Source organism: Hyperolius riggenbachi, chromosome 10, assembly GCF_040937935.1.
Source record: "Hyperolius riggenbachi isolate aHypRig1 chromosome 10, aHypRig1.pri, whole genome shotgun sequence".
NCBI classification, from domain to species: domain Eukaryota; kingdom Metazoa; phylum Chordata; class Amphibia; order Anura; family Hyperoliidae; genus Hyperolius; species Hyperolius riggenbachi.
In genome coordinates, this window is record NC_090655.1 from 64,763,461 (window position 1) to 64,786,159 (window position 22,699).

At 46.9% G+C, this 22,699-nt stretch overlaps 1 protein-coding gene across 6 annotated transcripts in view; it reads left to right on the top strand.

Annotated features, from left to right (window-relative positions):
• The window catches only part of HABP2 (hyaluronan binding protein 2), a 211,766-nt gene that overhangs the window by 80,266 nt on the left and 108,801 nt on the right, over nt 1-22,699 (top strand). For 3 of the 6 annotated variants that reach the window (XM_068257889.1, XM_068257891.1, XM_068257890.1), the window contains one exon: nt 5,739-5,828. The exons of the other annotated variants lie outside the window; for them this stretch is intronic. The gene's annotated coding sequence lies outside the window, so the exon portion shown is untranslated. The remainder of the gene's footprint in view (nt 1-5,738; nt 5,829-22,699) is intronic. 6 annotated transcript variants of the gene reach the window in all.

Consider the following 22,699-nt stretch of genomic DNA (forward strand, 5'->3'; position numbering starts at 1 on the left):
GCAGACACAGAACAGTACACAGAATGCTATATAGTGTGGCTGAACGAGCGGTGTACTACTGTTCCCAGCAGACACAGAACAGTACACAGAATGCTATATAGTGTGGCTGAACGAGCGGTGTACCACTATTCCCAGCAGACACAGAACAGTACACAGAATGCTATATAGTGTGGCTGAACGAGCGGTGTACTACTGTTCCCAGCAGACACAGAACAGTACACAGAATGCTATATAGTGTGGCTGAACGAGTGGTGTACTACTGTTCCCAGCAGACACAGAACAGTACACAGAATGCTATATAGTGTGGCTGAACGAGCGGTGTACTACTGTTCCCAGCAGACACAGAACAGTACACAGAATGCTATATAGTGTGGCTGAACGAGCGGTGTACCACTATTCCCAGCAGACACAGAACAGTACACAGAATGCTATATAGTGTGGCTGAACGAGCGGTGTACTACTGTTCCCAGCAGACACAGAACAGTACACAGAATGCTATATAGTGTGGCTGAACGAGCGGTGTACCACTATTCCCAGCAGACACAGAACAGTACACAGAATGCTATATAGTGTGGCTGAACGAGCGGTGTACTACTGTTCCCAGCAGACACAGAACAGTACACAGAATGCTATATAGTGTGGCTGAACGAGCGGTGTACCACTATTCCCAGCAGACACAGAACAGTACACAGAATGCTATATAGTGTGGCTGAACGAGCGGTGTACTACTGTTCCCAGCAGACACAGAACAGTACACAGAATGCTATATAGTGTGGCTGAACGAGCGGTGTACTACTGTTCCCAGCAGACACAGAACAGTACACAGAATGCTATATAGTGTGGCTGAACGAGCGGTGTACCACTATTCCCAGCAGACACAGAACAGTACACAGAATGCTATATAGTGTGGCTGAACGAGCGGTGTACTACTGTTCCCAGCAGACACAGAACAGTACACAGAATGCTATATAGTGTGGCTGAACGAGCGGTGTACTACTGTTCCCAGCAGACACAGAACAGTACACAGAATGCTATATAGTGTGGCTGAACGAGCGGTGTACTACTGTTCCCAGCAGACACAGAACAGTACACAGAATGCTATATAGTGTGGCTGAACGAGCGGTGTACTACTGTTCCCAGCAGACACAGAACAGTACACAGAATGCTATATAGTGTGGCTGAGCGAGGTACACAGTGGCAGTAAACAATGCTATATATAGTGTGGCTGAGCGAGCGGTGTACTACTGTTCCCAGCTGCGACACACAATGACTGGGGGGGACCCTGGCTAGCGTGGCTGGAGCGCGAACTACCCTGCCTGCCTACCCAAAGCTAAACCCACAGACAAATGGCGGAGATATGACGTGGTTCGGGTATTTATTTACCCGAACCACGTGACCGTTCGGCCAATCAGAGCGCGTTCGGGTCCGAACCACGTGACCCGTTCGGCCAATCACAGCGCTAGCCGAACGTTCGGGGAACGTTCGGCCATGCGCTCTTAGTTCGGCCATGTGGCCGAACGGTTTGGCCGAGCACCGTCAGGTGTTCGGCCGAACTCGAACATCACCCGAACAGGGTGATGTTCTGCAGAACCCGAACAGTGGCGAACACTGTTCGCCCAACACTACTGGTTGCGCAGGCTTGACCTGTGGCCAGAGCTGTCCCAATTTGCCATACAACTTCTCTCTTGCCCTGCCGCAAGCGTCCTGTCAGAAAGGACCTTCAGTGCAGCTGGAGGCATAGTTACTGAGAAGAGAAGTCGCCTAAGTCACGACAGTGTTCAGTACCTGACCTTTATCAAAATGAATGAGGAATGGATCACGGAGGGCTACTGCACGACCGAAGACCTGCAGGCCGCTTGACTGCCTTCTCCGCCACTACCAACAGGGTCCAGGACTCTAGGCGGATTCCTGAATTTTTAAGGCCGCTGCTAGCAGCGGCCGCTACACTAATTTTTCTGGTGCGTGTACATGTGCCCATCCCCCTTCGTGATGATTACCTTGCCGCGGTGAAGGGGCTTGCGCATCACAATGAAGCAATGACCACCGGCTGTTTGAGTGTCTCGGGTGGGGGTGGCACACAAAAGATATTAAGGTCGTTGCTTCATTGTGGTCAGACCAAATTTGATCAGCTGGAAAGTCACTGTTCTGTCATTCAGCTACATCAGCCGGGCAAGCATATGGGCTGAAAAGCCACCATCACCTGCACTCTCGTCACGGTGCGCACCAGTCCAGCACGGCCGTGACTACACAAACGGCTGTTTGCAGTTACTGCATACCTTTCACTGCATCTGTGACTGCACATTATACCTGGCAGTCAGTGCATAACTTGCACTTGAATGGATACACTTTCAAACAATTTAAAAATACAACCATCTAAACTTTCAAACAATTTAAAAATACAACCATCTAAACTTTCAAACAATTTAAAAATACAACCATCTATCATTTTCAAAATTTTTTAAAAAAGGGCAAAAAAACTTGCCCTCCGTAAAACATTCTTGGCAAATGCTTTCGACTTGGTTTGTCTTCCGCTGGCTCAAGGGTCCATCTGACCACAGATGCCTGGTCGGCAAAGCACGGTCAGGGCAGCTACAGCATGGGTCTCAGCAGGCTCCCACTTCGGGCCGGAATCCAACCTTCATTCCCCGCGGTGACAATGGCAGACTTGCCCTCCATAACGGATTCCCGTTAAAGGATTTAAAGTTAGTTCATTTCAATTAGGGCCGCAAAAGGTCCTCCTGAGTCCTGTATTGTTATTTTTGGTCACTACCTCGGGGCGGGCGTGCATGCCTGCCTGCTTCCCTCCTTGCCTGGATGTGTGGTGGTAGACGTTGATCAGGCTCAAACTCCGGAACGCAATACAAGAGGGAGCTCGTCCTCAGAATCAGCTGGGGGCAGTGTCCGGCGCCATGTATCGCCAGCTATGGCCAGACAGCCAACATGCCCTTCAACGTCAGCTGCTGATGCCACCGTAGCGCCATCAGCCCAGGGGGGCTCAGCGGTTTGGAAATTTTTTCACGTGTGTGTCTCAGATCGGAGCAAAGCCATCTGTTGTCTCTGCCAGCAAAAATTGAGCCGTGGAAAGGCCAACTGTCACGTAGGGACAAGTGCTTTACGAAGGCACCTGGAGAGAAGGCACAAACAGCTATGGCAAGAACACCTGAGGAAAAGAAGCACCCCTCAAAAGACAAGCAGCGGAGAACAACCGTGGCAGCCGTCACAGGGGGCTTCTGCTGCTCCACGTTCCCATGGTATTGTTCGTGGCTGGGGGGAGGAAGAATGGATACACTTTTAAACAATTTAAAAATACAACCATCTAAACTTTCAAACAATTTAAAAATACAACCATCTAAACTTTCAAACAATTTAAAAATACAACCATCTAAACTTTCAAACAATTTAAAAATACAACCATCTATCATTTTCAAAAAATTTAAAAAAAGGGCAAAAAAACTTGCCCTCCGTAAAACATTCTTGGCAAATGCTTTCGACTTGGTTTGTCTTCCGCTGGCTCAAGGGTCCATCTGACCACAGATGCCTGGTCTGCAAAGCACGGTCAGGGCAGCTACAGCATGGGTCTCAGCAGGCTCCCACTTCGGGCCGCAATCCAACCTTCATTCCCCGCGGTGACAATGGCAGACTTGCCCTCCATAACGGATTCCCGTTAAAGGATTTAAAGTTAATTCATTTCAAATACACAGCAGGGCCTCGAAAGTCCGCCTCCTGTATTGTTATTTTTGGTCACTACCTCGGGGCGGGCGTGCATGCCTACCTGCTGCCCTCCTTGGATGTGTAGTGGTAGCCGTTTCTCAGGCTCCACACCTGATTCCATCCCTCATTCCCCGGCCATTACCCGGGGTCACAAATGACAAACTTGCCCGCCTCCATATGATTCTCGTGAAAGGAATGTGGTGTCATCTTTGCCCGCCATAACTGGTTCTCGTTAAAGGATTTAAAGTACATTCATTTCAAATACACAGCAGGGCCTCGAAAGTCCTCCTCCTGTATTGTTATTTTTGGTCACTACCTCGGGGCGGGCGGGCGTGCATGCCTGCCCGCTGCCCTCCTTGGATGTGTAGTGGTAGCCGTTGCTCAGGCTCCACACAGGATTCAAACCTCTCATTCCCCGGCCATTACCCGGGGTCACAATGGCAGACTTGCCCGCCTCCACAGGATTCTCATTGTAGCGGTACTGAACAAGTACACAGCAAGTAGAAAATGTAAATTAAAAACAAAACGTAAGCTTTTTAACAATGCCATGGAAAGTTGAGAAGGAAGTCACACATTACCTGACATCACTGAGTGAGGAAGAGCAATCACGCCATGTTGCGCAGTAGTCCAGCATGGCCGTCACTACACAAACAGCTGTTTGCGGTGCGTTACACAGTGAGTTTGGTGTGTCAGTGTGAAGCAGTACTCTAATTACACTCCCTGTTTGATGTATACACATGCAAGATGTTTGAAAGCACGTTAGGCCTGCAATTTAGCATTCAATGTGATTTCTGCCCTTAAAACGCTGCTTTGCGTCACATCCAGATTTTTCACCGGGACTTTTGGCATGTATCCCACTCCGCCATGCCCCCCTCCAGGTGTTAGACCCCTTGAAACATCTTTTCCATCACTTTTGTGGCCAGCATAATTTTTTCTATTTTTCAAAGTTCGCCTCCCCATTGAAGTCTATTGCGGTTCGCGAATTTTTCCGCGAACCGAACCTTCTGCGGAAGTTCGCGAACCCGGTTCGCGAACCGAAAATCGGAGGTTCGCGACATCTCTAGACGCATATATGCTGACAGACTTCAGGGTAAGTAGCACCCTGTCTCCCGTGCTCACACCTGAGGCAATTAACCTCCTTGGCGGTTCAATTTTTCTGCCAAGGAGGCTGCATTGCACTTTTTTTGAAATATTTTTGTTGTTGTTTCATGTAGCTACCTGAGTGGTAGCTACATAAAACACCACTAGAGGGCGCATGTGTCCCTCTAGTCCAATCGCCGCCGGCAACAAAAGTAAACAGGAGATCGCGTATAGAACGCGATCTCCTGTTTGGCTTCTCCTGTCGCCATGGCGACGATCGGAATGACGTCATGGACGTCAGCCGACGTCCTGACGTCAGACCCATCCGATCCAGCCCTTTGCGCTGCCCGGAACTGATTGGTCCGGGCTGCGCAGGGCTCTGGCGGGGGGGGGGCCTCTTCCGCCGCTGCGTGCGGACGATCGCCGCAGAGCGGCGGTGATCGAGCTGGACGTGCAGCTAGCAAAGTGCTGGCTGCGCGTACAGCAATTTACAGCACAAGAATCGCCCCACCAGGGGCTGAGATATCCTCCGCTGCGGCTTACCCCGAGCTCAGCTCGGGGTTACCGCTAAGGAGGTTAAGCCTCATTTTAATTCAAAATTCGAGAGGCTTCCTACTCGGAAGCCCATCGCTAGCCTCAGCAAGTGGTTGCCTATTGCAACCCACCAGCTCAGGACTCTGACTACAGAACTGGTTTCCCTTCTAGGACCTTAAGACGTTCTTGTGCCATCTAGTGTCTGGGATGTGCAGTGCTTGCTTGTTTGCACATGAGCATGTGAGCTCAGTTCCTGGATTATCTTTTAAAAGTGCTTCCTTGGTTGATGGCTCGCTGACTGAGCATCAGGTTTCCCATGTTCCTGATTCCTGAGAGTCTTATACCTTCACTATCCGTTTGTCCTACGTTCCTGAACCTCACCTGATAACGAATTCCTGGCTTATCCCTGTCAGTGTCTTCTGCTGTATCTGTACCTCGTGTCAGATTATTCAGTCACACCCACCTGCGCCCATCCGGCCACACAGAGAATTCAAGTTCCCCAGGTACGTGAAAATCTGCCAAACTGTATGGCCAGCTTCATAGTGATTGGTGACGTGCTCAAACTCTGCTCAACTCCAAAAGCCTACAAGGGGCATGTCTGAGACCATGTCCCCGAAGTACTACCAACCAGTGCATGATTTGTAGTAATCCATAGAGGTATTTAAGCAGCACTCAGTGGCGGCTCCAGCTTCTTCAAATTAGGCGTGGAGGGGGCACAAAGAGGACATGATGGCTGGCTGGTGGGGCCCAAAAAGCGAGCATGAAAAAAGGGCGTCAGGAAAAAAACACCCAGCTGGATAACGAAACAAAGCCCATGGATAACAAAATCTCAAAAACGATAAACCTCGTTAACAAAATTAGTTAACGATAAATACGGTTTTAAAACAGACTGGAGCTGATAACGGAAATATATTAACGTTACAAATCCTAAAACTAACCACTCCCCTGGTGGTGCCTAGCCCTAACCCCCCCCCCCAGTGGTACCTAACCCCATCCACTTCTTTGGTGCCTAACTCTAACCGACCCCCTGGTGGTGCCTATCCCTAACCACCCCCCTGGTGGTGCCTATCCCTATTTGTAGATTTAGAAAAGGACTTTATTGGTTAATGCAATCTCAAAAAGGCAAAAAAAGTCTCTGAAAAAACTTTGACACATGTAGAAAAAGATCAAAATATACGGCTCTTCAATATCACAGTGGTAGATCAATAAAAACACATTGGATTGACTTATGCCAACAATTGGTTGTAGCTTAGCGGGTATGAAACTTCAAGGCAACGACACATGTTCGTTTCGGGCTTTTATATAAGATATGTGCCCTTCATCAGGCCGTGATACCCAATTCTGTGTAGCTTAACCAGAAAAAGTAAGACCAATCAGGCAAAATGAGCCATATGCTGGGGGGCGTCTGAACTCACCAGACGCACACTACCTTCCCAACGGCTATAATCAGATGTGTTCCCACCTTGCAGCATCTGGTCTTCCTTTTTCTGATTAAGCTACACAGAATTGGGTATCACGGCCTGATGAAGGGCACATATCTTATATAAAAGCCCGAAACGAACATGTGTCGTTGCCTTGAAGTTTCATACCCGCTAAGCTACAACCAATTGTTGGCATAAGTCAATCCAATGTGTTTTTATTGATCTACCACTGTGATATTGAAGAGCCGTATATTTTGATCTTTTTCTACATGTGTCAATAAAGTTTTTTCAGAGACTTTTTTTTGCCTTTTTGAGATTGCATTAACCAATATAGTCCTTTTCTAAATCTACAAATGTGTTGAGGGGCAAGGTGGATTGCCCTAAAAAAGGACTGTGTTTTGATCCTTCACAATATAAAGGATTGTACCCCAAGATTTATCTTTATTAATGGTGCCTATCCCTAACCACCCCCTGGTGGTGCCTAACCCTAACCACCCCCCTGGTGGTGCCTAACCCTAACCACCCCCCCTTGGTGGTACCTAACCCTAACCACCCCCTGGTGGTACCTAACCCTAACCACCCCCTTGGTGCCTAACCCTAACCAACCCCCTGGTGGTGCCTAACCTTAACCACCCCCTTGTGGTGCCTAACGCTAACCATCCCCCCCTCCGGTCGTGCCTAACCCTCCCCTAGTGTTGCCTAACCCTAACCAACCCCCTTGCCTATCCCTAACCCACCTCCTGGGTGGTGCCTAACCCTAACCACTCCCCCTGAAGAAACACCCTTTTACACGTAGAAACAATATCTATGATGATGTAAAATCTGGACATGCAAACAAAATGTGACAAAAAATATAACATTGCAAGCTTCTAAAACGATAACATACTTCAAATACTTTAACGTTCTAATCTTGTTAACCTGCCTGGCGTTCTATTAAGATCGCCAGGCAGGCTGCGGGAGGGTTTTTTTTTAATAAAAAAAAAACTATTTCATGCAGCCAACTGAAAGTTGGCTGCATGAAAGCCCACTAGAGGGCGCTCCGGAGGCGATCTTCCGATCGCCTCCGGCGCCCAGAATAAACAAGGAAGGCCGCAATGAGCGGCCTTCCTTGTTTTGCTTATATCGTCGCCATAGCGACGAGCGGAGTGACGTCATCGACGTCAGCCGACGTCGTGACGTCAGCCGCCTCCGATCCAGCCCTTAGCGCTGGCCGGAACTTTTTGTTCCGGCTGCGCAGGGCTCAGGCGGCTAGGGGGGCCCTCTTTCGCCGCTGCTCGCGGCGAATCGCCGCAGAGCGGCGGCGATCAGGCAGCACACGCGGCTGGCAAAGTGCCGGCTGCGTGTGCTGCTTTTTATTTCACCCAAATCGGCCCAGCAGGGCCTGAGCGGCAGCCTCCGGCGGTACTGGACGAGCTGAGCTCGTCCAGACCGCCCAGCAGGTTAACAATATTTATTGGGTTCCCTTTTTTTTTGCTTTTTTCGTCGTATTAACGATAATTTCATTAGAGTCTAAGGTAGCGCCCTTTTTGTCCACTAGACGCCGACGCCCTCTTTTTCAAGGTTTGTATGACGAGCTTTACATTTTTTTTCCTAAGTCAGGTGATAAAATTAAGGCTAACTAGTTCAGCAATGATAGGAATCAAATGTAAACTTTACAAACAGAACTCATAGGCTTTTAAGCAGAGCAGATTGTCCAAATGATGGTGCTATTACTGAGGAAAAGTTACCTACATATGTACTGGGCTAGTTTGCTTGCATGGTTTAATTCATACTTGCTAGCAAGCTGCTCCTGTGTGGGCAGATTACAGACTAATTATTCCAGCCCCCAGTCTGTGTCTCACACTACTCTATAAGGGCTGGGGCACACCGAGCGGCTTTTTGAGCGTTTCTGCAGCCTATTGCGGCTGCGGATACGCTAGGGTAATGCATTTCAATGGGGGTGTGCGCACCAGAGCGGGAGGAGTTTTGCAGAAACAAATCCTCCTGGGGTGAGGCATTTTTTGGATTGCGGAGGCGTTTCTGCCTCAATGTTAAGTATAGGAAAAAAGCAAACCACTCTGAAAAACGGCAGATCAGAGCTGCCGGAGTTTGCCAGGCGGTTTTGTTACAGAAGCTGTTCAGTAACAGCTTTACTGTAGCAATATATGAAATATGCTACACTGAAAACCGCAGCAGCAATCCGCAAAATGCTAGCAAAACGCCTCATAAAAATAAAAAAAAGTGTTTCAAAATCTGCTAGCATTTTGCGGATCTGCTAGTGGGTTTTAGTGTGCACCAGGCCTAAGCAAGGGGAGAGGGAAGAGGAACGAGGGAGAGAAACCATGTGTGTAATTCCTTATCTTAGTAGCTAAGCATTGTTGGAGACTAGGGAAACAGTAAATTCGGGCGCCTGAGGCTAGTGGACAAATCGGGCGCCGCCATTCACTCCTATAATAAATATCGTTTAATGGGCGCCCGATAGGAAAAAAGGGCGCCGGTGAAAAATAACGTTTTAAAAGCGGCGCCCGGAGACTTAATGTTTTATTACTGCTTCTCATGATTACACATTATTTAATGATTTATACATTTTGAAATATTATTTTTAAACGAAAAACAGTACAATATTTTTTTTCAAACATTTTTAAACGAAAAACAGTACATTTTTTTTACATTATTTTTAAACGAAAAAACCAACAGGGGGGTCTTAGGTTTAGGCACCACCAGGGGGGTCTTAGGTTTAGGCACCAACAGGGGGGGTCTTAGGTTTAGGCACCAACAGGGGGGTCTTAGGTTTAGGCACCAACAGGGGGGGTCTTAGGTTTAGGCACCAACAGGGGGGGTCTTAGGTTTAGGCACCAACAGGGGGGTCTTAGGTTTAGGCACCAACAGGGGGGTCTTAGGTTTAGGCACCAACAGGGGGGTCTTAGGTTTAGGCACCAACAGGGGGGTCTTAGGTTTAGGCACCAACAGGGGGGTCTTAGGTTTAGGCACCAACAGGGGGGTCTTAGGTTTAGGCACCAACAGGGGGGTCTTAGGTTTAGGCACCAACAGGGGGGTCTTAGGTTTAGGCACCAACAGGGGGGTCTTAGGTTTAGGCATCAACAGGGGGGTCTAGGGGTTAAGGGTAGGTACAGGGAGGGTTACTTAGTAATTTTTTTTTTTAACGTTATTATACGTTTCAGTATTTAAACGAAAGATTAACGTTTTTACAATTGCCGATTTAATGCACATTATTTAATGATTTATAACTTTAAAAACATTAATTTTAAACGAAATACAGTACAATACATTTTTAAACGTTATCCATGCTTATCGTTAAAAACCCGGCGCCCTTTTTTCCCAGCGCCCCTTTTTAACGTACGCGGAGACTAGAGCTGGTAGCTCTAGTTTATTGGCTAATTTAAAAGAAAAACATTGAGTATCCATCTTGCAAGCCTTCTTCAGACTCTATTTCCATTGACTGACAATGTTAGAACATATAATCAAAAGAAGGTAGAGAGATTTTTTTTTTTACAAATATATGTGTCATCCAGTTACATTAACCACTTGAGGACCCACCCTTTACCCCCCCTTAACCTCCTTGCCGGTTATCCCGAACACAGTTCGGGGTAACCTGCGCAGGAGGATTTCTCAGGCCCCGCTGGGCCGATTTGCATAATTTTTTTTTTGTTACAAGCAGCTAGCACTTTGCTAGCTGCTTGTAACTTGCGATCGCCGCCGCTCGCCGCCGATTCGCCGCTACCCGCCGCGCCGAGCCGCCCCCCCCCACCCCGCCCCAGACCCCTGCGCAGCCTGGCCAATCAGTGCCAGGCAGCGCTAAGGGGCGGATCGGGGTTCCCTCTGACGTCACGACGTCCATGACGTCGGTGACGTCATCCCGCCCGGTCGCCATGGCGACCGGGGAAGCCCTGCAAGAAATCCCGTTCTCAACGGGATTTCTTGCATACTCTGATCGCCGAAGGCGATCGGAGTAGGTAGGGGGATGCCGCCGCTCAGCGGCTATCATGTAGCGAGCCCTTGGCTCGCTACATGATTTAAAAAAAAAAAAGTGCGGCGCTGCCTCCTTGCCGGATTTTTTAGACCGGCAAGGAGGTTAAGGACCAGCGTTATTTTTTGTGATCTGTGCTGGGTGGTCAGGTTTCATGCAGAGCGATCAGATCACCCCCCTTTTTTCCCCCCTATGGGGATGATGTGCAGGGGGGGTCTGATCGCTCCGGTGGGCAGGCATGTTGCGGGGGGGGGGGCACCTCAAAGCCCCCCTCCGCGGCGAAATTCCCCCCTCCCTCTCCTACCTGCTCATCCCCGGTGATCAGGGCTGCACAGGACGCTATCCGTCCTGTGCAGCCAGTGACAGGCTGTCCCGTCACATGGCGGCGATCCCCGGCCGCTGATTGGCCGGGGATCGCCGATCTGCCTTACGGCGCTGCTGCAAGTTTTTTTACAGACTCTGCCCTGTTCACTATACGCTGCTTAAGGGCTGGAACCGACAAGAGCGCTTTTCAGAGCATTTAGGGAGCGCTTGAAAACGCTAGCAATTTCCATAAACGCTCAGCTAATGTTAACGAATGTGCCAACTTCCACTAGAGCGTTTACGATTCCCAAAATCGCAAGCGCAGGACATGCAGCAGCATTTTTTTAGCATTAGCGGTTCAATGTAAAGTATATTATCACTGGCTTAATCGCTCATCAAAACTTGCACGGAGCGATTTTGCTAGCGTTCTAAAGTTAATGTACACTGTAACAAAATTAAAAATAAATGAAAGGACAAATCAGACTTTAAAACGCTAATCGCTACACAACCGCAGGCAAATTGTTTGCACTTTCTAAAATCCCTAAAACGCTCATGAAATCACTTACAAACTGCTCATACAAAACACTTGCGATTGCGATTAGCGATGGCGTTTTATAGTGGGTTCCAGGCCGGAGCCTGAAAAGTTAACTGTACTGTATGTTACTGAGTAGGGAAGCACTGAAAGGGGCACAGTGATTCCCTGGGGAGCCAGTGCCCCAGTGTAGCACCGCCCATGTCGGCACTGCTGGGACTGCAAAACATGCACAAACAGGTGGTACTTGAGGTCAGGGTTGAGAACTGAAAGGGAACCTAAACTGAGAAGGATGTATATTTTTCCTTTTAAAATAATACCAGTTGTCTGACTCTCCTGCTGATCCTGTGTCTGTAATACTTTTAGCCACAGCCCCTCAACGAGCATGCAGATCAGGTGCTCTGACTGAAGTCAGACTGGATTAGCTGCATGCTTGTTTCGGGTGTGTGATGCCACTACTGCAGCTAAAGAGATCAGCAGGGCTGCCAGGCAACTGGTATTGTTTAAAAGGACAAATCCACATCCCTCTCAGGTTAGGTTCCCTTGAAGCACTAGCCCACAGACACTGCTGAGCAGAGCCAGCCTAAGGCTACGTTCACAGAGGAAGCTGCATTGCGTTGCCAGTAAAAACAAAAATTGCCATGGAATGAAAAAGCCACTAGGTCACACACAGTGAAGCATACAGTAAATGAAAAGTGTGCTTCTCTGCCTCTGTTAAGGCCCGCGTTATGTAGGAACGTTCTGCATGCAAGCACATTGGGATACTGTACTGCATTGGATTCAATTGTACCATATGCAGTCTGGACATTCCATAGACTTACTATTGCAGTACAACTTTCTACGTTAAGATGCCCCCATAAAGTCAGACCACAACGCACCACTGTGAATGTAGCCTAAGACCTGTATTACAAGAGCAGCTAAAGGCGGTGAATTCACTGCTTGTCAGCTGCTCGTCACCGGCAGGGGGCTTTCTAGAGCTTAGTAAGGGCGGTGGGTAGGTGAACCTCCCCTTGTCACCACAATGCCCCCATGGTGTTGCAACTGAATACGGCAGTTACTGTCCTCAGACATGACATAAGATGTTACCCCAGGTAAAAAAAAAAAAAGTCAGATACTCACCTAAGGAGAGGGAAGGCTCCGAGTCCTAATGAGCCTACCCTCTCCTCTCCCGATGCCCGGTGGATCCTGCGTGCAAATCCGCTGCGGGGACTTCAGAAGTCTTCGGAAGCACTTGGGCTCCCGAAGGCCGGCGGCTCCATACTGCGCATGCGCGAGTGCGTCATGGACACGTGCGAGTGCATCTATGACGGCGCTCGCGCATGCGTAGTATGGAGCGGCCCGTCTTCGGGAGCCCGAGTGCTCCCGAAGAATTCCGAAACCTCCCTTCGGCGGCGGAAGTGCCAGTATTTGACCAAAATGGTGGAATACTGCTTCGGGGGATCCTGCGCGGAACCGGGCACTGGGAGAGGAGAGGGAATGCTCATTAGGACCGAGCCTTCCCTCTCCTTAGGTGAGTATCTGACTTTTTTTTTTATTTTTTACCCCGGTTCCCGCTGTCACGTGACAGGCATGGTGTTACCAAACGCTGCCATTCAGCTGCATGTAATTTCAGCTGCACGTTGCAATTACTGGAGGCTGAACTGCTTTTCAAAAGAGGTCTGAGGGCTCTTTCACATCAAAAATCATGAAACGCAATCGCTAAATATAATCAGAAATTCAAACGCGTTTTGCATTTCCGGTTTTGAGATTTTCAATATGTTGGCCTCAATTGAAATGCAGGAAAAATGCAGCAGAACTACAATTGCCTTTTTAGAAAATCAGAAACGCATTCAATATGAATGTATTCCCATGATTCCAATTGTAACATTACTGTACTCGCGTTTGGGAAATCGCAAGCTTTTTCAAAAACAAAAAGCAGCCAGTATGAAAGGGCTCTAAAGCTACATGTACAGTGCCGCGTTGCATTGTATTAGACAAGATAATCGCTTGTAATGGTACTGTTCACATTGGTGGGTTAGCAGTGCAGTGAGACAGATCCGCCTGGCGTAATGCAGAGCAAGCGCGTTAATTACAGGGCAGGAGATTTGGGTGCAGCCGGCTCCACCATAGGCCATAATAGGAATTATGGCTATAGTGGCACAAACTGAGTAACTTCGGCGCCATCAGAAGACGGAGCTGAGGTTACTTTTAAAACACTGTAATTTGGCAACCAGAAATAGCTGGAAGCTGAATTTAATCATTCCCCACCATCCACATGGACCTGGAGGGGGAACAGTAATTAATGCCGCCGGGACTTGTGCAGGAACAGAGTAAGCCGTATATATCGGCTGTATCCTGCGCCCAAGTCTCCCAGCGGCAATTTCTCTTGTACGCAATGAGGAGAATGCAGCGCATTACTGCATAACACCAGCATTAACAGTGGCAGTGAAACATACTTTTCATTGACTGTATACTATGCAATGCATGCATAACGTGATGCAACGTTCCCCTCTGCTGCGTAAACGTAGCCTTATACTCTGCACCATCTAATGCAAAACCACCATGATAAGTGTTAATGTTATTTTTACCTTTTTTTTTTTTTTTTTTTTTTTTTAATTACAGAACAGATAACACTCAGATTTGAAAGATAAAATCGTATTTTTCCCCCCAGATCACAGCTTTAGTTTGGGAAAATTACAGTTTTCTGTTGGTTTGAAGGACGGCGGAGGGCCGCTGTGTGTAATGTGACAAGCTTAATCTTATTGCTGGTAAGATTTATGTGCATAAACAGTAGATATAGAGCAATAACGCGGCCGCTGAAATGCCGGTACACCTGGATTGCTGCACCTCCCAGCAGAGCCCGGGAAATGACACTGATTGATGTCAGCTTGTTAGAGAGAAGCTCATCCAAGCGCTAGCTGATTTATAGGTTTAACCCTTGCTGCGTTTCTGGGGGGAACAAAGCAAAATAAATCTCTTTACATCGTAGGCTTATTTAAATTATATCGTATGCATGTTATAAACAGCAAGGCAAAATAAACAAAAAGAATAATTCCACAATGCACCCTATATGCGGAATTTCCAGTTACTTCTTGAAGCGCCAGTTTTGGAGAAAATAGGTGCCAGTTGGCAGGGCCGGATTTATGATAAGGCACTGTAGGCTCATGCCTACAGGCCCCTGATGATGGAAAGGCGGCTCACTTCCCTTCCTGAGTGCCTCCCTCCCTCCTTCCCTATGCAGAGTACTGAGCAGAGTGTTAATGAATAATGAGAGGTTACTCACCCTACTCTTGGCATTCCACTGATGAGATCTCCCTTCAGTCAGGAGCACCTCTCACTACATAATACTGGGAATACCTCTGGCTATACTAAGGGGCATCTATAGCTACCTACACCAGGCAGGGGAAAAAGGGGAGAGGTGACAGCTGGGCCAACCAGTTTGGCAGGGTTTGTAGGTTCATGGAGGGTGAAGTCTAAGGTGCCAGGACATCTGTGCCTATAGGCTCCTGTGATGTAAATCCAGGCCTGCCTGTTGGACACAACACAAAACAGAGGGAAGGAAAGGGTAGGGCAAGCAGACACTGAGGATTAGAAGGTAAAGTGGGTGAGCACAATCTATAGAGTGTATAACTCAATAAATGAAAATTGGACTAAAAGGTTGAATGTAAAATAAACGTGTTAAAAAGCAAGGACATTGTTTTTTTTCATGGGTCTTGACAATATTATGTAAACTGAGCAGTTCAGAAACACAGGCCTGCATTCATCAAGCACGGTGGCGTAGTGGTTAGCGCTCTCGCCTTGCAGCACTGGGTCCCCGGTTCGAATCACAGCCAGGTCAACATCTGCCAGGAGTTTGTATGTTCTCCCCGTGTCTGTGTGGGTTTCCTCCGGGCACTCCGGTTTCCTCCCACATAGCAAAAACATACAGAGAAGTTAATTGGCTTCCCCCTAAAAATTGGCCCTAGACTACGATACATGCACTACACCATACATACATAGACATATGACTATGGTAGGGACTAGATTGTGAGCCCCTCTGAGGGACAGTTAGTGACAAGACAATATACTCAGTACAGCGCTGCGTAATATGTCGGCGCTATATAAATACTTAAAATAAATAAATAAATGCAAAGCAAGCCAATACATTTAGGCATTTAGATTGTTGTTTGACCACATTTCTCCTAAAATCTTATTGAATGTGTAGTGATGTAGTTGGTAAATCAGAAACAACATTTTTGTAGAAGTTGGTCTGCTATAAAAAGGCTTTTAAAACAACTGAAGTGAGAGGGATATGGAGGCTGCCATATTTATTTCCTTTTAAAGTGTACCTGAGCCTCGGATACACGAAATCAGATACTTGCCTAAAGAGAGTGATCCTATTGAGGCTTCCTTCTCTATTCTAATGTCCCCCGTCGCTGAGCGTGGCCCCAGGAAGATTAGCAACAAGGTATTAATAGGATCCCTCTCCTCAGTAAGATCCCTCTCTTCATGGTAAGAACTTGTTTTGATCCCGAGCTTTGGCTTAGGTTTACTTTAAGCCATACCAGATTCCTGGTTATCATGATGATCCTCTGCCTCTAATACGTTTAGCCACAGATCCTGAACAAGCATGCAGCGGATCAGGTGGTTCTGACATTATTGTCAGATCGGCAAGATCTGGTATGTGATGTAGACACTATTGCAGCCAAAGAGAACAGGGGGGATACATTTCCGGGAAAAAATTGCGCAGGGTGCTCCCAATAATGACATCTTGCCACTAATGTTAGAAATGTCCTAAAACGTTAAGTAACCTTAGTAAGAAGATGTCATTACAGACCTCTATCTTACATTACCTGTTCCCGGAGATTGTGTCTCCTCCACTTGCTGTTAGTTTGCAGGATTCCTGCAGCCGGTTAATCACTATGCGGGGACTGAAGCCGCAAGGTGATTGGCTGGCTGCAGGACAGCTGCAAACTAATTAGGAAGTGGAGATGCAATCGCCTGGGACCAGGTAATGCATCACTTCATCCCTACCTACTATAACACTGAACCCTCCCTCTACATATGCTCTATGTGCCCCCTATTTATCAGGTGCCATAATTTAACCCTCTTGCTGCTAATCGCAGCTTTTACTATTGGCAGCACCATTTTCATAGGCACATTTTTTTCTACTGCCCAAATGAGGCCCACCAAGTCTTCTCCAGTGGTCCTCCTACCGGACCACGGGAGCAGACGCTACACTGTTCGCTCTCGCTTGGCCGGTCAAAGTCCAGCTCAAGTGGGAACCCAGCGTAATACTGTATTTCCTGATGAAAGACGGTGTGTTAGGTAAATCAATAAATAGGTGGATAGCAGCCCTATACCTAATCTACAACAAGTTGTGTAGGATATTCCCTGCCCTACAGCTGAAGCGGAATAAAACAGAGCAAGATAAACTTCTTTAGTAAAGTCTGCTAAAAATCCTTCTAATGACAGTACAGTATTTGTGCTGTAGCATTCTTTTTTACTCCTCTCCATGGAATTTGTATAGGATTTAGATTTTTATAGCTGGTGGCAAGTGTCTTGGCTAGTGTTGTAAATCAAATGTTTTAATTTTTTTTTAAATGTGAAAAACAATTTAAAATGTAGAAATGTCAATGTTTTTGGAAATAAAAACAAATTGGATTACAGTTTAAAATTCCATTGTTTCTGAACATTTCATTAGTGTGTACCCCTTTTGAAAGCCTGTGGTAGCCAAGTACAGCCCAGTATAGTAAAGATTATCTCAAGTACCCCTTGACACAGATATATATATTTAACTGTAGTACTTGAAAGTTGTTTCTAAACATTTACATCTACTATTCATTTTAACTAACTAAAATATAAATGTTTTTTTTTTTTTTTTTTTATAAAGGATTTATCACTTTCTGAAAAACTCAAATTACATTACCTTTGTTATAGTCAGAGTACCCCCTGAATGTATCAGGACTACCCCCTGGAGTAGGCGTTCCACATATTAAGAGCCTAGGTTATAGACAAAACCTCCGCCAGCTAGAAGCAGTGTTGTATCTAAATCCAGTGGCAGTGATATCTATCTATCTATCTATCTATCTATCTATCTATCTATCTATCTATTAGAATATATAGTATTCAGTAAGTATGCTTTGTCCCAGCACAATGCCTACTAGGAGCTTCAGTTTTAACTGATATGGTTTTTGTTTTTTCTGCCTATTTCAGTTCCAGTGTAGGGTCTTACGGATTTCGGTATTTCTATTACTTTTAGGCAATATTCTGCAGTGTATGTTAGTTAGTTTGCATTTTTTTTTTGTCTCATTCATGCACTTTACCCATAGTTGTTAGGATGTGGTGACAGTACTACTAGTTATCTATTGGATAAGCAGATTGCTAGTTGTAGGCATATTTGGTTTTTTTATATATATACAGTAGCAATAAAAAGTATGTGAACCCTTTGAAATTGGGCGGCACGGTGGCGTAGGTTAGCGCTCTCGCCTTGCAGCACTGGGTCCCCAGGTAGGAATACCAGCCAGTTCGACATCTACAATGAGTTTGTATGTTCTCCCTATGTCTTTGTAGATTTCCTCTGGGGACTTCGGTTTCCTCTTACATCCCCAAAAACATACAGATAAGTTAATTGGCTTCTCCTATATTGGCCCTAGACAATGATACATACACTACGATACATACATAGACATACGACTATGGTAGGAATGCAAGTCAACTTATATACTGACTTATATATTGATTTCTATATTTCCTGTGGTGTGGTACAAAGTAAGAAACAAACATGGAGTGCATAATAATGCAGACAATGGAATACACCGATATGCAAAATACAGAATCCATACAGAATCCATACAAAATACAGAATCCATACAAAATACAGAATCGGTAATTGCTGTGACCAAAGTAACATGATGAATAAAATGTATAACAAATTCTAATAACAAAAGACACAAAAGGGGAAAGAGCCCTGACCTTGCAGCTTACAAATCATGTCACCCAGGAATGCCCAGTAGGACCTTTAGCTACTGAGAGCTGCGTCTGCATTACTGTGAAGACACAAGGGGACCCCTGCGGCTCCTCGTCACAGAAGTTAGAAGAACAAATTAAATAAGAACTGTTGTGAACATAACATAATTAATAAAATGCTTTAAAAAATCTCTCTCTCTCTCTCTCTCTCTCTCCCTCTCCCTCCCCCCCTCCCCCTCCCCCTCCCTCTCCCTCCCCCTCCCTCTCCCTTTCCCTCTCTCTCTCTCCATCTCTCTCTCCCTCCCCCTCCCTCTCCCTCCCTCTCCCTCCCCCTCCATCTCCCTCCCCCTCCCTCCCTCTCCCCCTCCCTCTCCCTCTCTCTCTCTTTCTCTCTCTCTCCCCCTCCTTCTCCCTCTCCCCCTCCCTCTCCCCCTCCCTCACCCTCTCCCCCTCCCCCTCCCTCTCCCCCTCCCCCTCTCCCCATCTCTCTCTCTCTCTCTCTCTCCCTCTCTCTCTCTCTCTCTCTCTCTCTCTCTCTCTCTCTCTCTCTATATCTATATCTATATATATATATATATATATATATATCTATATCTATATATATATCTATATATATATATATATATATACATTTAGTCAGTGTTTTCCTATCGTAAAAACTTTCATCGCCCAATTTGCATTGTGACATTTATCACAGGTGGAAACATCTTTACCACTGGCAGCTGATTTCTGTAGAATGTTTGTTTACTGAGGGTTCCGAAACCAGTAGAAAATAGATGGTCTCCCAGAATGCTCGGGAAAGTGGGGGGGTTGCCCCCCTGGGGGACACAGAAGCGATCAGCAGTGATAGGCTGCTTGAGGGATGGAAAATTAATTTAAAAAAATACACATTTTTATTTTAAAAAAAAATAATGACATAAATATTTGTAATAAAAAAATAAACATTGGGGGAGCGATCAGACTCCACCAACAGAGCGCTCTGTTGTTGGGAAGAAAAGGGGGGACTCACTTGTGTGCTTAATTGTGTGGCCCTGCAGTGAGGCCTTAAAGCTGCTGTGGCCCAATTTATGAGAAATGGCCTTGTCTTTAGGGGGTTTATCACTGCGGTCCTTAAGTCATTAACCTCACCCTGCATTGCAAACACTCCAATCTAATCAGAAATGTTTCTGCTGTAATAAATCTTATCTCATTCAGACAGGCTCTATTTGGGACATTGCTGATGAGAAGGAAACTTGTCTTCTCCCCTCCCACATTCCTGCTCCTCACTGATTGTCTGAGGGCAGCTCAGTGTGACATAAGGTTGAAATATGATCTGGCTGTGCACACGTTTACAAAGCAAGCTAGCTATGATTCTAGGAGAAAAAAAGTAAGGTAGGAAATGACATCTGTATGGTCTTCCGTCAGAGGGAACCAAGATGGAAAATGCTAGAAACAGATTAATCTTTATTTAATATATAAAATTCACTGAAATCAAAACATGGACAGCACAATACATCTGTTATGTAAGAAGAGCAAGTTGGTATTTATATATGTTTTTTTTTCCCCTGGCATAGTTTGGCTGACCGTGCTGCTTTAAATGTCCTAGGAGAGGACCTGATGGAAAGCTGCACACACTACTACTTTGCATGTGTATAATACCAGGTAATGTCAGGTAAATAAACATCCACCAGAGGGCATCATCCCACACATCATGGTGAAAAGCAAACTTAATGGGGAACTAGGAAATATAGAAAGCGACCAATCTCCAATGAGCACTCCTGGGAGAAAGATGTCTCCATCTAACCTATGAGACGTCACTGTCCCTATCCCTCTGGCGTCACCAGTCACTGTGTCAAGGAGATCGGTGCAACATTGAATCAGCCCGCAATATATCAGCCAATCAAAGTCTCACCAACAGCGTTCCCTGATTCAAAAACACTGTAGTAGTCTGCTGTGCTGATGCATGTCATGCGGTAAGCCGCGCCGCCCAACCACAACTCTGCTGGCAGCATCTGCCGGAAAACAGTCTACCCAGAATAGTCAGCTGGGCCAATACATGTCACATGGTCAGCCACGGCGACCAATCGCAGCTCTGCTGGCAATGTCTACCTAAAGACAAGAAAAGGCACATCCCTGTGGCCATTCAGAAGAAGGCCTCAAATTAGTCGTATGCATGTAAAAACATTTTTTTTAAAGAAAATCATAGATTTCCTTCAACTTTTAGGAAAGAAAAAACTACCATCCTTTTACAGCCCTGCTACGTGCTAAAAAAAAATCAATTTGTTTGGCAAAAGTGCATCTTAATTAAAGTGTATTACTTCTTTGATAGCAACACTTCACATTAAACATCCCCACTAACTTCAATGGATTTGATCAAGTTTTGATTTTCAGCAAAATTTAAATATTTTTAAAGGAATCAGAATAATTCACCGTCAGACTTGGCTAACACTACTCTTTGCGGTTTAGTGAACCATTTTTTCCCCAAAAAATAAGGTTGTATTTAAATAAAATAAAAAAAAATGTATAAACAATTTCTCAAACAAAAAAACACAAAAACAAATCTTCTATTTAACACAAGAGTTTCTAATATTTTGTGAGGATTAGTAATGCAGGGTTACAGTAACTTACCCTGGTACTGGTGGCAAAACAGGCACTCTGTACAAACTACACAGTTATTGGAGCTGTACTTCATTGCCATGTATTAACCCTGGCCTTTTCCGAGATAAGACAAAACACAGAACATTTATATTGTGCTTTTCTCCTGGCAGTCTCAACGCGCCAGAGCTGCAGCCACTACGACGTGCTCATTAGGCAGAAGCAGTGTTAGGGAGTCTTGCCCAAGGTTTCTTACTGAATAGGCTGCTGGCTTACTGAACAGGCAGAGCCGAGATTCGAACCCAGGTCTCCTGGGTCAGAGGCAGAGCCCTTAACAGTTAAGCTAAGTACACACTGGGGACCTTTGTGGCTAGTCGCTAGCGCACAGGGGACGCGCGCGAGACAGCTCCGCCGATGCGACAGCTGTCTACACGTCTCTGCCCAAAGGCAGAGACGCAGCGGAAGCTGTCGCAGAAGGTTCCTCCCCCCCGCCGAAAGCTCCATTCATTGTGTATGGAGTTGCTGTCGCTAGTCCGCATACACACGGAGGACTAGCGACACTTGCGTCAACAGCTCAGACTAGCGACAGTTTGTGGTGCGCGCGGCTGCAGCGACAGTTGTAACCCGTGTGTATGTACCATTACACTATCCAGCCACTGTATAGGGCTCATTTTAGAAGAGTTGAGTTGCTGAAAGGTGTCCCTAGATTATATATAGAAATTCTCCCTGTTAACCACTTAATGACCGCCTAATGCCGATAGGCGGCGGCAGGTCGAAAGTGGTACTACATGGAAACCACCACTCCTTTCCGTGTCAGTTCACGGAGGGTGTCTTCGTGAACAGCCTGCGAGCCTCCGATCGCGGCTCGCATGCTAATTGTAAACACGCGGGGAAGAAACCCCCGCTGTTTACTTCATACGGCGCTGCTGCGCAGCAGCGCTGTAAAGGAGATCGGCGATCCCCGGCCTCTGATTGGCTTCGCATCGCTGTCCTGTGCCGCCCAGGGAAGGAGGGGTGGGAAAGAGAGGGAGGCCCGATATCGCTGCGGAGGGGGGCTTTGAGGAGCCCCCCCCCCGCATCACGCAGGCAGCCGGCGGCGATCAGACCCCCCCAGCAGGACTTTCCCCTAGTGGGGAAAAAAGGAGGGGAAGTCTGGTCGCCCTGCTACAAATACTATCTGTGCTGTGGGCTGGAGAGCCCACCCAGCACAGATCGTTACAAAATAGCCCGGTCCTTAAAGCCAATGGGTACCACGTTAAAAATAAAAAAGTCAGATACTCACCTAAGGAGAGGGAAGGCTCGGTCCTAATGAGCCTTCCCTCTCCTCTCCCGGTGCCCTCGGTGCTGCGCTGGCTCCCCGTTCGCGTCCGCCGCCGCAGGGACTTCGGAGGTCTTCGGGAGCACTTGGGCTTTCGAAGACGGGCTGCTCCATACTACGCACATGCGAGTGCGTCATAGAGGGCGCTCGCGCATGCGTAGTATGGAGCGGCCCGTCTTCGGGAGCCCGAGTGCCCCCGAAGGCTTCCGAAAGCTCCCTTCGGCATGCGGAAGTGGCAGTATTTGACCGAACTGGTTGAATACTGCCACGGGGGATCCTGCGCGGGATCGGGCACCGGGAGAGGAGAGGGAAGGCTCATTAGGACTGAGCCT